General features: G+C 44.1%; 1 long non-coding RNA gene across 1 annotated transcript in view; it reads right to left on the bottom strand.

Annotated features, from left to right (window-relative positions):
- The window catches only part of LOC117886729, a 123520-nt gene extending 113390 nt beyond the window's left edge, over positions 1-10130 (bottom strand). The window contains exons 1-2 of the long non-coding RNA XR_004648045.1: positions 10030-10130; positions 4586-4641 (exon numbers count right to left, since the gene is read on the bottom strand). This is a non-coding gene — a long non-coding RNA (uncharacterized LOC117886729). The remainder of the gene's footprint in view (positions 1-4585; positions 4642-10029) is intronic.
- Positions 10131-14193: the final 4063 nt, after the last annotated feature.

Raw genomic sequence — 14193 nt, 5'->3', positions numbered from 1 at the left:
CAAAGTGAATGAGGTAATATCTTTTATTGGACGAATTTCTGTTGGTGAAAGAGAAACTTTCGAGCTACACAGAGCTCCTCTTCAGGTCATGTTGAGCTTGAAAGTTTGTCTCTTTCACCAGCAGAAGTTGGTCCAGCAACAGATATTACCTCACCCACCTTGTCTCTCTAATATTCTGGGACCAACACAGCTACAACAACACTGATTCAAGTGAAATACAGATAGACTCTTATGTTGTCCAAACCTGTTTGCCCATCACTAGTCTGTTCTTTTGATTTTATTCATTGTGTCTGACCCCACTATATACTTCCCCTAACAAGAAGAGAGAATCCCCTCCTGACTGCACCTTATAAAAATGAAATATGACTCAATTGAACTTGTTTGAAGAACACACAGAAAACTATCCAGAAAACTAATTTCACATGCAGAAAGGAAACAATGGGAAATAATCCCCCATATTGCGGTGAACATGAGAAGGGTCACAGTATGTTCTACATATGCTTTGACTGTTACAAATTAGGCCTGAATAGAAGTTGTTGTTATGATTAAGGATTTAGACAAACCATAATTGTTAGGCTACCAGGAGTAAACAAGAAAGTGTGGGTGAGAAGCAGTTATTGCCAGGGAATGTTCACAAGTACTCCTCCCACCATGGTTCCCAAGCAGCAATCACCCTGCAGAATCCAGCAGAAATTCAGGATGAAAGTAAAGTGACCATATTTTTAAAATCAAAAACTTTTGTGATGAAATTTATATAAAGACAAAAGTGGCCTCTTAAAAAAAACCCCAACAGATGCTGATGTTGCCAGTGCCATCTTCTGATTCACTAGCAAAACACGTGCATTTCTCAAGGTAGAGGACTTTTTCCAGTAGTTTTGTGTGTGATTGAGTGGATCATGAAACACTGAACAAGCGACATTAACATTCATTTTGAGCAAAATAGCAGCTTTCATAGTGTTCATTCAGCTTTTAATTCCAAACACTGTTCACCATGCTAAACACTCATCCACTAGACTGTTTGCTCCTGGTAAACACAGAACAAACATTACTCAGTAGAACAGTGGTCGGCAACGTTTGGCACACGGCTTGCCAGGGTAAGCACTCTGGCAGGCCGGGCCAGTTGATTTACCTGCTGACACGGCAGGTTCGGCCGATCGCGGCCCCCACTGGCTGCGGTTCGCCGTCCCTGGCCAATGGGGGCGGCGGGAAGCTGCGGCCAACGCATCCCTCGCCCGCACCGCTTCTCGCTGCCCTCATTGGCCCGGGACGGCGAACCGCGGTCAAACCTGCCGCATCAGCAGGTAAATAAACTGGCCCGGCCCGCTAGGGTGCTTACCCTGGCGAGCTGCGTGCCAAACGTTGCCGACTCCTGGACTAGTGCTTTCTGTCAGCAAGGCCTCATTACTTTAATAGTCACAGGTTGCCTGAGCAATCCTCAAACAAGATATGTGTTTTGTTTAGAGGTGGTTGAACTAGATGTATCCAGTATCTGATGGTACCAAATGAATTACCTTCAGCAGAACTATAAAATTCCCAGTGTCACTCAGTGAGTTTGGCAGTCAGGGCAGTATTGTTCCAGGGGAACCATAATCAGAGGTGTCACACAGGGAGTTAGTAACTAATAACTAACTGAGACTCGGTAATAACGTTTTCTATATTCCTAGTTACCAGTGTTCAGCTGTGTGATCCTGGAACAAGCACTTAACCTCCCTAGCCTATCCAACGGTCAAATGGTCTAATTATACTTCGTGTGGATAACCTTAAAAAACCCAGACACTTGCATTACCACAATATTAACATATACAGTAACAAACTGTGATCCTTTCCTATACCCAATATAAATAATATTCTAGTGAGGTGTTTATATCCTGGTATGGTTCCTTTTTAAGTGCCTCCCTTATAGGGGCATTTTGTTGCTTAAATAATTCATGTTTATAAAGTATGTTAAGATCCTCAAAGAACTGGCCCCACATAAATGCAAAGTATTAAATATTTTGTTTTCTTGCCTAGAAGAGCATCCAAAACCTGATAGCACTTTGTTGTTCTTAAGGGTCAGCGGAAAGAAGGAATGCCAGCCCTACCAAGCCTCCAAAACCAAGAGAGCTTCCCAGCCCTATGTTTTATATTCTGCCTTCCTTTGATTAGGCAGATTTTCACACCATAGGTAGGATAAAAAAAAAAAAAAATCAAGCATTAAATAATGCTATAGAATCTTGACAACAGAAAGGAATCGATCAAATGAGCCAAGCAGAAATCCCTTAACTGGTAATATGAGCAATGAAAGACCTACCCCTCTAGTCTGACTTAAAATGAACAGATCTGTCAAGTTTAAGAGCCAGCTTTCCTTGGAAAATAAAAGCACCCTTTTCTTAGCCACCCCTTAAAGGAAATTCATGTGGCCAGAATAAAGTTTGCACAGGGTGTTAGTGACAGTTAATGTATAAGCCAACAATGTTTACTCAATATTATATAGGTTTTGCAACACACCATGGGAGTAACTTAGCTTGATATATTAGTTCTGTGCTGAGAAAGTGAGACTGTCACTGAGATCTGTAAAGCACAGCAGGTATTTCCCTTATGGAAGAAAGATAAGGTTCTGGTCAGAGCAATAAAATGCAGTCCAACGTGCAGTGCTGCACATATGAGCCACAATCAAGGCTGCTTTCGGATACACATGTACAAAACTTCCACTGACCTCAGAAACAGCTGCACGTATGAACCCTTATTTCCTTATCCCACTCCCATCTTTCATGCCTATTCCAAAGCTGTTCCATATGCAGGAATTGCCCTCCCAAAATCCATGTACCATCTACTCATGCAAATCCCTCCCACAGACTCTTTGCTTCCAAAATGAAAAATTACCGGACCATGACAGGAAAAAAGTACAATCAAATAATTTCAAATGACTGCCATGCTCTGGGTCTTGTCTTACACTCTCACCTCTACAGCACAAGCTCTATAAGGGCAGAAACTGTGGCGATATTTGGGTCGTGCTCAGCATCAAACACACACTCAATGCTTAACAAATGATAAATAATAGGCCAACCCCTCAGCTGAAGTTAAGGAGTGCTTAGTGCACCTGAGGACGGAGGTCACAAAGGGAGCAAGAGGGGGCAAAGTTGATCTTTTGTCTAAGGGTCACTCCGTGTGGGTCCGGGCCCTCAGAGAATATTAGAGCAACTTAGTGGCTGCTTTATTTTGTTCCAGCTGCTGGCTGCAGGGATGCCCTGGTGATTGATCCCTTTCTTTTGGCTATACCTTCTATGTTAGCAGTCAAGGGTTGGCATGGGGATGGTGGGGCATAGAAACCTCTAGGCCAGGGGTTAGCAACGTTCGGCATGCGGCTCGCCAGGGTAAGCACCCTAGCGGGCCGGGCCAGTTTATTTACCTGCTGACACGGCAGGTTCGGCCGATCGCGGCCCCTACTTGAGGGTTGAGGGATGTGCTGGCCGCGGCTTCCCGCCGCCCCCATTGGCCCAGGACGGCAAACTGCAGCCAGTGGGGGCCGCGACTGGCCGAACCTGCCGCGTCAGCAGGTAAATAAACTGGCCTGGCCCACTAGGGTGCTTACCCTGGCGAGCCGCGTGCCGAACGTTGCTGACTCCTACTGTAGGCTATCCAAGGATTCCTCTCCAGTTTAGTGGCCAGAATTCAAAGTAAAACTCAGAGGTTGTGAGCTCATATGGAGTGAAAACAAAGAAAATGGCCACTTGAGACCATGTGAATTGAAACTGTCGAACATTGCACAGCTTCACTGCTATCCCATTCTGTGCATTTACTGTCCTTACAAATGGAGGACTATCCTCCAAAAAGGCTCTTTTCTACCACCACAGCAGCACACAGGAGCCATAGAACTGTCTTAGGCTACGTCTACATTACACACTACGTGTGGTGGCACGGTCAGTTGCCAGAGCCTTCCCCTGCCGCTGGAGTGGGGAATGGATCCAGCAGCAGGGAGTTGCCAGAGTCTTTCCCTTTGGCAAGGGGAAGGTTCTAGAAGCGGGAAGCTGCCCGAACCTTTTCCAGCAGTGAGGAAAGGTTCCAGCAGCTGGGAGGTAGCGAGACAATACATGGCTAAAAACAGCAATGTAGACGGGGAGGAATGGCTCGGGGGGTAGAGAGCCATGTAGGATATGTACTCAGGTACATATCCACAACCTTCAAGCATATCTGAACTCTACTTGCCTAAGCCGTGCCCCACTATCTACACTGCTCCTTAAACCTATGCTGATGTGCTAGCCAGAGTACATAGTCTACACATCACCGAAAGAAGCATGCAGTGTAGACATAGCCTTAGAATGGTATCTGGGGATTCCCAGGTATGGGGCTAGCTCTCCTCCACCATCTCTCCTGACACCTCCAGCACAGGGGATGTGAGAGGCATGGGAGGGAGCACAGTCACAACACACTGTACCTGCAATTACCCCGCCAGTGCAATGACCGGTAGGGACCCATTACAGGCCAGTGTGGATTACAGCACTCTGGAGGCTCCTCTAATTTAGACTTGATCTTAAACCTGCCCATGTGAGCCCTGAATGATCATGATAGCATAAAAGTGGCTTAAAGCCCCTTTTGCCCAACTCACCTGCATGGAGCAAGGGTTCTGGCCCAGATAGTAGTTTGAGTTGGAGTATCTCCAGCCTAAAAAGACAGAGGCAGATGTAACAAAAGCATAAAAAACTATTCAAGGAGCATGGAAAATGCAGTAATTCATCTACAGGATGGGAAACAGAGATCTGTGTTCTCTACCCTGCTCTGACACAGCCTTCATGAACAACCTCCAAAAAGTCACTTCACTTCTCTGTGCCTCAGTATAGCCGTCTATAAAATAGGGATAACAATGCTCTCCTAAGCCTCAAAGCATCAATGTGAGGCTGAATCCATTAATGTAAAGTTCTTTGAGAGCCTTGAGTGGAAGGTGCTATCTAAGGGCAAAGTATTATTACTATTTTAAAATGTAAATAATACTTTGCCACTTGATTTATTATAGAGTGTTCTGACATCTTCCTCTCACATGCACCTTTACTGTCAGTGTATAGTATCAGAGGGGTAGCCATGTTAGTCTGGATCTGTAAAAAGCGACAAAGAGTCCTGTGGCACCTTATAGACCAGGGGTCGGCAACGTTTGGCACGCGGCTCGCCTGGGTAAGCACCCTGGCGGGCCGGGCCAGTTTATTTACCTGCTGACGCGACAGGTTTGGCCGATCGCGCCACTCGCCCACACTCGCCGCGGTTCGTCGTCCCGGGCCAATGGGAGTGCCGAGAAGCGGCACGGGCGAGGGATGTGCTGGCTGCAGCTTCCCACTGCCCCCATTGGCCCGGGACGGCGAACCGCGGCCAGTGGGGGCCCCGATCAGCCGAACCTGCCGCGTCAGCAGTAAATAAACTGGCCCGGCCCGCCAGGGTGCTTACCCTGGTGAGCCGCGTGCCAAACGTTGCCGACCCCTGTTATAGACTAACAGACGTATTGGAGCATAAGCTTTCATGGTGAATATCCACTTCGTCAAATGCATGTGGAAATTTCCAGAGGCAGGTATAAATATGCAGGCAAGCATCAGTCTAGAGATAACGAGGTTAGTTCAATCAGGGAAGATGAGGTGTGAACACCAAGGGAGGAGAAACTGCTTTTGTAGTTGGCTAGCCATTCACAGTCTTTGTTTAATCCTGAACTGATTGTGTCAAATTTGCAAATGAACTGAAGTTCAGCAGTTTCTCTTTGAAGTCTGGTCTTGAATTTTTTTGCTGCAGGATGGCTACCTTTAAATCTGCTATTGTGTGTCCAGGGAGGTTGAAGTGTTCTCCTACAGGTTTTTGTATATTGCCATTCCTAATATCCGTCAGTGTATAGTCACAAATAGAACAAAGGCAGCAAGTCATTCATTTAAAATCCAGACTCTGGACTAATCAGTCATTTATCAATCCTGAAAGCATCAGTGTAGCCAGAAGAAAGAAATCATTACAGACAAACTAATGTGTGTCATGTGGTTATCATCACTGCACAATAATAACAGCAACAGCAACAACAACAACAACAAAACCCTATTTGAAAGGACGTACAAGTCACCGCCACTTCCGGAGAAGTACATTACACTGTATGCTGTGGACTGACATCTTTCAAATGGCTGGTCTCTCTCCGATACTGTGATGAGTAAGAACACAATAGAAACCATTTACCTGCCAGCTTGGGTATCTTTAATTGTTACCATGCATCAAATGGCACAAATCCTTACTGAAACACAGGGTCGGTTCAAAAAAAAAGTGGCAGAGAAAAAAAAAACCTCCTCCACAAGTGCTGGATGGAGGCCCCGGAGACGCAGAGGGAGCGGGGTGCCATGAGTGAGAGTCCAGCCTGGCCCCGAACAGGCAGGACTCAGTCAGACGGTAGGGAGAGTAGGGGGGCGGTCTGCAGGGCCAGGCGGCGGCTGTTCTCCCCCCAGGGCCGGCTCCAGGCACCAGCTTCTCAAGCAGGTGCTTGGGGCGGCCCCTCCGGAGAGGGGCGGCAGATCCAGGTATTCCGCGGCAATTCGGCGGACGGTCCCTCACTCCGGCTCGGAGTGAAGGACCTCCCGCCGAATTGCCGCCGCGGCTTTTTTTTTTTTTTTTTTGGTTTTGGTTGCTTGGGGTGGCCAAAACCCTGGAGCCAGCCCTGTCTCCCCACCCCCCCCGGGCAGCAGGACTCGGGAGCAGCCGCTGCTGCAGCTCCTACTGCCGCGGGGGAGGAAGAGGCCATGGCGCTCGGCGGCTGCGGCTCTGGCGCCCGGGCCCGAACCCGGGCCACTTCCTCCCCCCACGGCAGTGGAAGCTGCAGCAGCACCTGCTCCCAAGTCCCGCTGCCCGGGGCGGAGAACAGCCGCCGCCTGGCCCCGCGGGCCGCCCTCCTACTCTCCCTACCACCCGACTGAGTCCTGCCTGCTCGGGGCCAGGCCGGACTCTCACTCACCCAGGCCCCGCGCTCCCCCTGTGTCTCCCAGGCCTCCCTCCAGCGCTTGTGGAGGGAGGAGGAATGGTGAGCCTGGGGAAGAGGCGGGGATTCGGGGAGGGAGCCAATGGGGGAAGGAGGGAATGGAGTCGGGGCAGGGGGGCGCGAGCATTTCTGGGCTCCGGAGCATTTGCTTGTTTGTCCAGTGTCCCGACCTAACATCGGTCGGGACGCGGGACAAACAAGCAAATATTGGGACAGTCCCAATAAAATTGGGACGTCTGGTCACCCTATTGGTGGGTTCCATATATGACAGATAATGGATGTTTTATTGCTTTCAGAAATGAAGTACTGTATACATCAGGGGTCGGCAACGTTTGGCACGCGGCTCGCCAGGGTAAGCACTCTGGCGGGCCGGGCCAGTTTATTTACCTGCTGACGCGGCAGGTTCGGCCAATTGCGGCCCCCACTGGCCGCAGTTCGCCGTCCCTGGCCAATGGGGGCGGTGGGAAGCCGCGGCCAACACATTCCTCGCCTGCACCGCTTCTTGCCGCCCCCATTGGCCCAGGACAGCGAACCGCGGCAAGTGGGGGCCGCGATCGGTCGAACCTGCCGCATCAGCAGGTAAATAAACTGGCCCGGCCCGGCGAGCCGCGTGCCAAACGTTGCCGACCCCTGGTATACATTGTACTATAGGACTGGTGTCTTCTTGAGAAAAATGCATGCACTACAGGTATTCCAACTATCATCCAAATATGTAATTTTCTTTACAATGGCCCTGCTATCTCCAACAAAAAAGATGCAATGCTTTGATTGCACGCTTTATTGGTAGCTATCATTAGCATGGTTGTCAGAGTCCCAATTTGACTACAGAGCTCAAAATGTAGATTTGCTGAACAGATAAGTGTTACCAGATTCTTCCACATTTCTATTGTCTGAACTTGGAAAATGCTCTGCAGATAGTCTCGCATATGTACTGATTTTGTTTAAGGTTTACACAGTTGACAAGGCAACATGCCAATCAGTTTGAATAGATCTTTGCTCCTTTTGCCTGCAGCATACCCGCCTTCAAATCACCTTTTTAATTCATATCTTCTTCTATATAATTTAAATTCTATCAAACTCCACCCTCCATGAATGTACCCTTTCTGCTTCTTGGTTTGTTTCAGAATAAAGGTTTCAGTTTAATGTGCTGGGCAATAGACTTTTCAGTGTCAATATTAGAGCTGGAGGAAAATGGGAAGAAGGGGGAATTACCATGAAAAAAATCAGTGGAAAAATTTTACTTTGTCAAAAAACACAACCTGAAAATATTTTGACTGAAAACCAGAAATACTCTGCTTTTGATTTTCCTCAAACAATTTTCATTTTTCAGAGGAAGTCAGAGATTTTCCACAACATTTTTCATTTAGTCAAAAATCTAATTTTCCATCTAATCAAAAAAGTTTCAACAAAAATCTTGTGGCCAGCTGGGGCCAATATACTCATACCGGCAGCACTTACACTCAGACTGATGATTGGGGGCTTGGGTCTCTCACAGGGACTTGGACTCTTGCTGACTTTTGACGCTATACTTTAGTTCCAGGAATGGAAGATGCTTTAGTACGGTTAGAAGTGCTATCTTATACAGGATTATATTATTAATTATTATAGTATAGTATAGGATAGTATTATTAATTAATAATGTCCTTATTATCCACATCTGTTGGTGGCTGAGGTGGCAATTAAAGATTCCAGAGCATATTTTGGAAAAAGCAGAGGACAGGACAGAACCCTTGGCTCCTATTGAAGTCAATTTTATATTTGAGGGGGCTCAGCATTTCCTAGAAGGAACAGGTCCTACCACGTATATTCTAATGTCTAAGGCTAGGCACTGAGCTATTTGCTGAGTGCATAATATTTTCTAGCTCTGTCTGCACAACAGCTGCATTATGGGAGTCTATCTCATTGCTCTGTAAAGCACTCTGGCTTCCTTTGAATATGAAAGTACCGTACAAAACTATATTCTGTCCTGTAACAGTCATTACAGTGGCAGTCCTTGTCTGATTCATAGATGCCATGTAGTTTGTTAACTGTAAAGAGTCAAATCCTGGCAGCATCATGCTGAAAACATGTGGCATCAGACCTTAAGAAACTGTTTCATATGTTGTTAATTGCTAGTGACCTGCACTATAGTTTAGAATGCCATTCCATCCATGGCTTTAGTCTGAGCCGCTCTCTCTGCCTTTAAATTATCAGCACTATTTTTGAATTTCTTTCTTAAGTATTTATGCACCAATTAATCATCTTAAACCATCAGCATTGTTCAGAGAGGGGATTAACAATGGCTAACACAATACAACTAGTACCAATACCAATAACCACCTCTGATTAGTTAGTATCATCAGTGGAGAAGGTTTCAGACCTAATGTTTGAGTTAACTAGTGGCTCTTCGGGGAAAAATAAGCCCTTGCCCTACCTAATGGGACTTCAAATTCTGAGCAAACAAATTCAGAGGCCAAAGAGGAGGCAAGGAGTGGACAGTGGTGAACAGATCATTAGACAGAGACTGGAGGCGATAACCTCAAACTGCATTGAAAGACATATTCTGCATTCACAGGGTTCACATTGACAGCCCTATGAAGAGAACTGGTGCAGAGTACATCTACTTTAACAGCAAGCAAGAAAACTTCTTTACTTGTTCTACTGGCATTGGCCAAGTCCTCCTCCCACTCTTGTGCATTGTCTGCTGACTGAGACCTAGTTACTATGCTGAAAGCCATACCGCCTTGTATTTGGATCATATTAGAGCACACAGCAAAGCCAGATGAGGCACAAGCTCAATCAGAACTCACTTGGAGATTTCCTATACACTATCTAGGCACTGGCAGGAAATAGCACTGGTATTTCATTTGGTGTCACTCTTCCTTCTCATTCAGAATCAAACCAGTGCCCCAGCATGGCGTACAGTAGTACTGTGCTGTTAGGGATGCTAATGTTTACATGAGGCATAAAAAGATGGTCCTGCCCAATTGTAGTTAATAAAGATCTCAGGGCACTTTCCTAAAATGAGCAGTATTAGCCCCAGTATTATATCCGCATTCCAAAGCAATTAATTATATTTTACCTACCTAAAACATGCATTTTTATTTCCTGTTCTTCACTGTTCTGTGATGTTGATGTGCTTTATTAAACAGCTGTTCTGTTCCCTCTGGACTTGGCTGTATGGCAGAAGTGATTCCTGAACTGGTATGTCTCTTATTTACCTCAAAGCTTTGTAATGATTAATGAGCTAATGTTTGCAAAGCATTTCGAGATCCTCAAATGAAAGATGTATAATTATTATGTTATCATCATTGGTGGTCCAGAAAGACGATATTAGATCAGATTATCCACCAACAACTCACGTTTTTTTTAAAGGATAAGAGCCAGTTTTGAGTAATGGAAGTATTTTAAAAATATTTTCAATCAGGAAAGTTTTGTACATTCCAAATGGTCAAAGAAATATTATGAGAACTGGTACATAAGGAAAAATTCAGTCCAAAACAGAAGTTTTGACAACCAAAATATAGGAGACCCTCCAAATAGGTTTGTGCCTAGTAAACAGGCATTTTATAAAATGAAAAACTATAGCAAAATAAGACAAGAAGTTACCTGTTTCTGTTTTGGTTTTAGAAAGATTGATCACTTGAGCACATCACCCTTTAAAAAATGTCTCAAACACTACTGTGATGAGTGTGTACAAAATAGAATAAAATATAGGCCCAGTCCTGAGCCCATTGAAGTCAATGGCAAAATTCCTATTGATTTCAATGGAAGCAGGATCAGACTTATCTGAGTGGAGAGAAATATATTTGTAACAATTTATACATATTACACTGGTTATCTGGGCCCTACTTCAACAAGGTGCTTAAGCACATGCCTAGTTTTAAACATGTGAATAGTCCCATTGAAATCAATGGGACTACTCAGGTGCTTAAAGTTGGGCACATGCCTAAGTACGTTGGTGGATCAGGGCCATAGAGATTAATAAATTGCTATAATCTCTCAGCACAACGTTTGTTACTAGTGGGTCATTTTGGTGATTTCTTAAAATCACAGAGAAAATGTAAAGCTGCTGATAAATAATTTCTATTATGTTTTTGTGCCAAGTTTGTGCTTGAAAGTGAAAGGAGCCCCTTTATTAAGCTCTAAACATCTTTCTTCACTCTGTGCAAGACAGGTTCCATTGAGCCAGCTCCCGTATTATCTTATCTTATTTATAGAATTCATTTATTCACTGACCTCATAAGCACAATGAACGCATTGTTAAACTGCTTTAAATGGTGGAGATAAGTGGATTATTTTAACACGGTGGTTAATTGTATATCTGATTTGCCTTTAACTTCTTAGAAGCAAACATATATTGTCATCTTCAAGAAATATAATATGGTATCACAGACTTGATCTCTGTGTCTAGTTACAAAGGTTTAGGTTTAATGTATGCCAGCCTTGCCTGGCTTTTTCTATTATGCAGTTGTAATTTCACCAATAACATCCTTACCCAAGCTAGATTCAAACTGGTTGTTATAAGGTGAAAAGCTTCATATTCTCCTGTTGAGCCCTTGAGTGGGCATTCTGGCCGCTCTCTCCTGTGTCATAGGTCAGCTTTTGTATTCTTTTCTCAACTTACAGCAATTAACACATGTAAATTCCATTCACATCACTAGAGAGAGTTCTTAAATCCATGAGGGAATAAACAGACCCTTAGCAGCGAAATGCAGGATTTATAGGATTTAGACAATAACAAATTTGTTTAACTTTTGTTTCCCCACAAATTGCAGTCATCCATGCCTAACAAAGCAGGTATTTTGGTCCTGCACATGTGGCCATTTTAGCTGCTTCGCTGGTTACGGCTCAGGAACCTGCAATCGGATCTGCTACATTGGATCCTTGAACTCTTGCAGAGGCTCACTGATGCCAAGGGGTCTCTGTCTGAGTGTACAGGTTCAGGCTACAAGACTTGACTGCAAAACTGAAGCCTTAGTATTCATTCATTATTTGCATGTGCACATCTGATCTTGCATGCATAAATCAGCGTGCACAAATATTTGTCCACCACCAACTGAAAATTTGGCCAAATTAAGTTGCTCGTGTAAACTTGCATAGCTCTGTTGAACTCTGTTACCTTCAGTGTAGTTATAAACAATTATATATTATTATTTCATGTTTATATTCTAGTAGCTCCTAGATGCCTCAATCAGGTCAAAATATTTCATATACATTTTATTGGAAACAGAAACTGTATTTAACAAGCTCTTTCATTCAATAGTTACAATAAGACAGTCATAAAATTTGAGATTTTACACAACACTGGTACTATTGTGCAATCATACAGTCATTTTGTGGCCCTAAACATTTCAAGGACTACATAAATAATAATTTCCCAAACTAACTGTTGCATTTGGGTTTAAAACTGTAATCCTACATACACCGTAACTTTCATGGCAAGCTTCAGCTATCACTTTTTACTTACTTTTATTCGTTTTATGTACTTTTTAATATACTGCCTAAATCATGCCATGGAGGAGTAGGCTTGAGAAGGCTGACACTGCAAGGGCAAAGGCCAATGGAAAAAGGGCATTAAGTTTGATGTCCTTTTGAGAGGACCTGCTTAATTAAAAGATGGCCTTCATTACATGAGGTTGCAAAAAGCATCATTTCAATGGAGCACTTAGGGAAAGTTTCTCTGACTGTGACAGTCCTGCCAAAAATCTAATTAGAGATTCATCTGGACTAATATATCAGTGTTATTGTGTGTCAGGCAGCCCCAATGTATCAAGCCTGAGTGGAGTTTTAATGGTCCAAATCTGTCTGTCTAAACATCGTAAAACAGGAAACAAATCAACAGACCAGAAACACTAATAAAAGAGAGATATTTATTGTAAAATACCGTTCATTGTATTAGGTCTCCAGAAATAGGGAAACAGAACCAAGTGTATTAATCAGAGTTGTGACGCCCCGTACAGCAAGATTATTTTACCTCTAATATGAGATTCAACCGTGTTCAGTTCACCCCTTCCAACTAAGGTGATTCAGGAGGTGATCCTCTTGTTGAGCCGATACCCCAGCACGCTGTTAGGAGACAATGGACTGTTAGAGGTGCCAGCCTGCAGAAGAGAGAGAAATCTGGGATCTTGGCTATCAGTCTACACTCATTACGGTGCCTGGAGCAAATGCCTCAGTCACTGTGCATCTTCTGTGGTAAGCAGCGAATGCTCTGCAGGAACCTTTGTTTCCTTCAGTACGCATCTTGTAAAATGACACAGGCCAGATTTGGTAGTGACAAAATCAGTGTCGAAAAAACCAGGTTTTCACCTTCACCAGTTAAACATAGCCAAATCCTTCAGTATAATAGTTAAGAACAGAGCTGAAGAAGATTTCCCTCTTTGTTGGCTGGTATAGATTACAGGTATGGATGGTTGGGACTTACAAACACACTTTCTGGTGCGGTTGAGATGGTGGCTAAATATGTAAACAAACGTTCGGTGCCTGCTTTTCTGCCAAGTCTCACCCAACAGTCCATTTTAACCCCCTTATTATAAATTTCTGAAAACAGATGTTTACAATGGAAATACTTGCATTAAGTTCAGCTGCTGCTCTCCTATGCTATTATTATTGTTTATTATTATTTGTATGAGGTAGAGTGTAGGAGCCCTACTTGGGGAGCCAGGACCCCATTGTGCTAGTCATTGAACACAGATCAAAAAGTTGGCCCCGTCCCAAAGAGCTTACAACTCTCGTAGGTTCATTGTCACTGAGACAGTGAAAGAACTGTATTTTAAAGGAACACATTCATTCTTATGCAATGCTATAGTTCATATGGAAACAAACCCAAACATTATTTTGCCACCACCTAAAGTTCCAACTAATCAATTTTAAAATGCTTTTCCATTCTTAATTTGTCTGGCTCTAAGAAGCTATAATGATTGAGCAGAAAACCTACACACCATATCCCACCTGTATAATGCACCCATCCAACCAGAAAGTGAACATGTTCTTTGATATCTTGGGTGAAATCCTGTCCTACTGCAATGAATGGGAATGTTGCCCCTTGCATTTGTAACTGTCCATCCTATGTCAATCAGACCAAAACCATAGAAACACAAACAAGAGAGAGAAAACCAATAATGTGTTTCACTCATCAAGTGCCACTGATAGTTGTAGTTTTCAAACAAAAATCATTCATCCTTCCCAGGGTGTTAACATTTCTTTGTAAGCCTTGTCAAACTGGCATTTTCCAAATGGACAGCCAA

This window comes from Trachemys scripta, chromosome 13 (assembly GCF_013100865.1).
Source record: "Trachemys scripta elegans isolate TJP31775 chromosome 13, CAS_Tse_1.0, whole genome shotgun sequence".
Taxonomy (NCBI): domain Eukaryota; kingdom Metazoa; phylum Chordata; order Testudines; family Emydidae; genus Trachemys; species Trachemys scripta.
The sequence above is the reverse complement of the archived record's forward strand: the minus strand, read 5'-3'. Positions and strand labels throughout refer to the sequence as shown.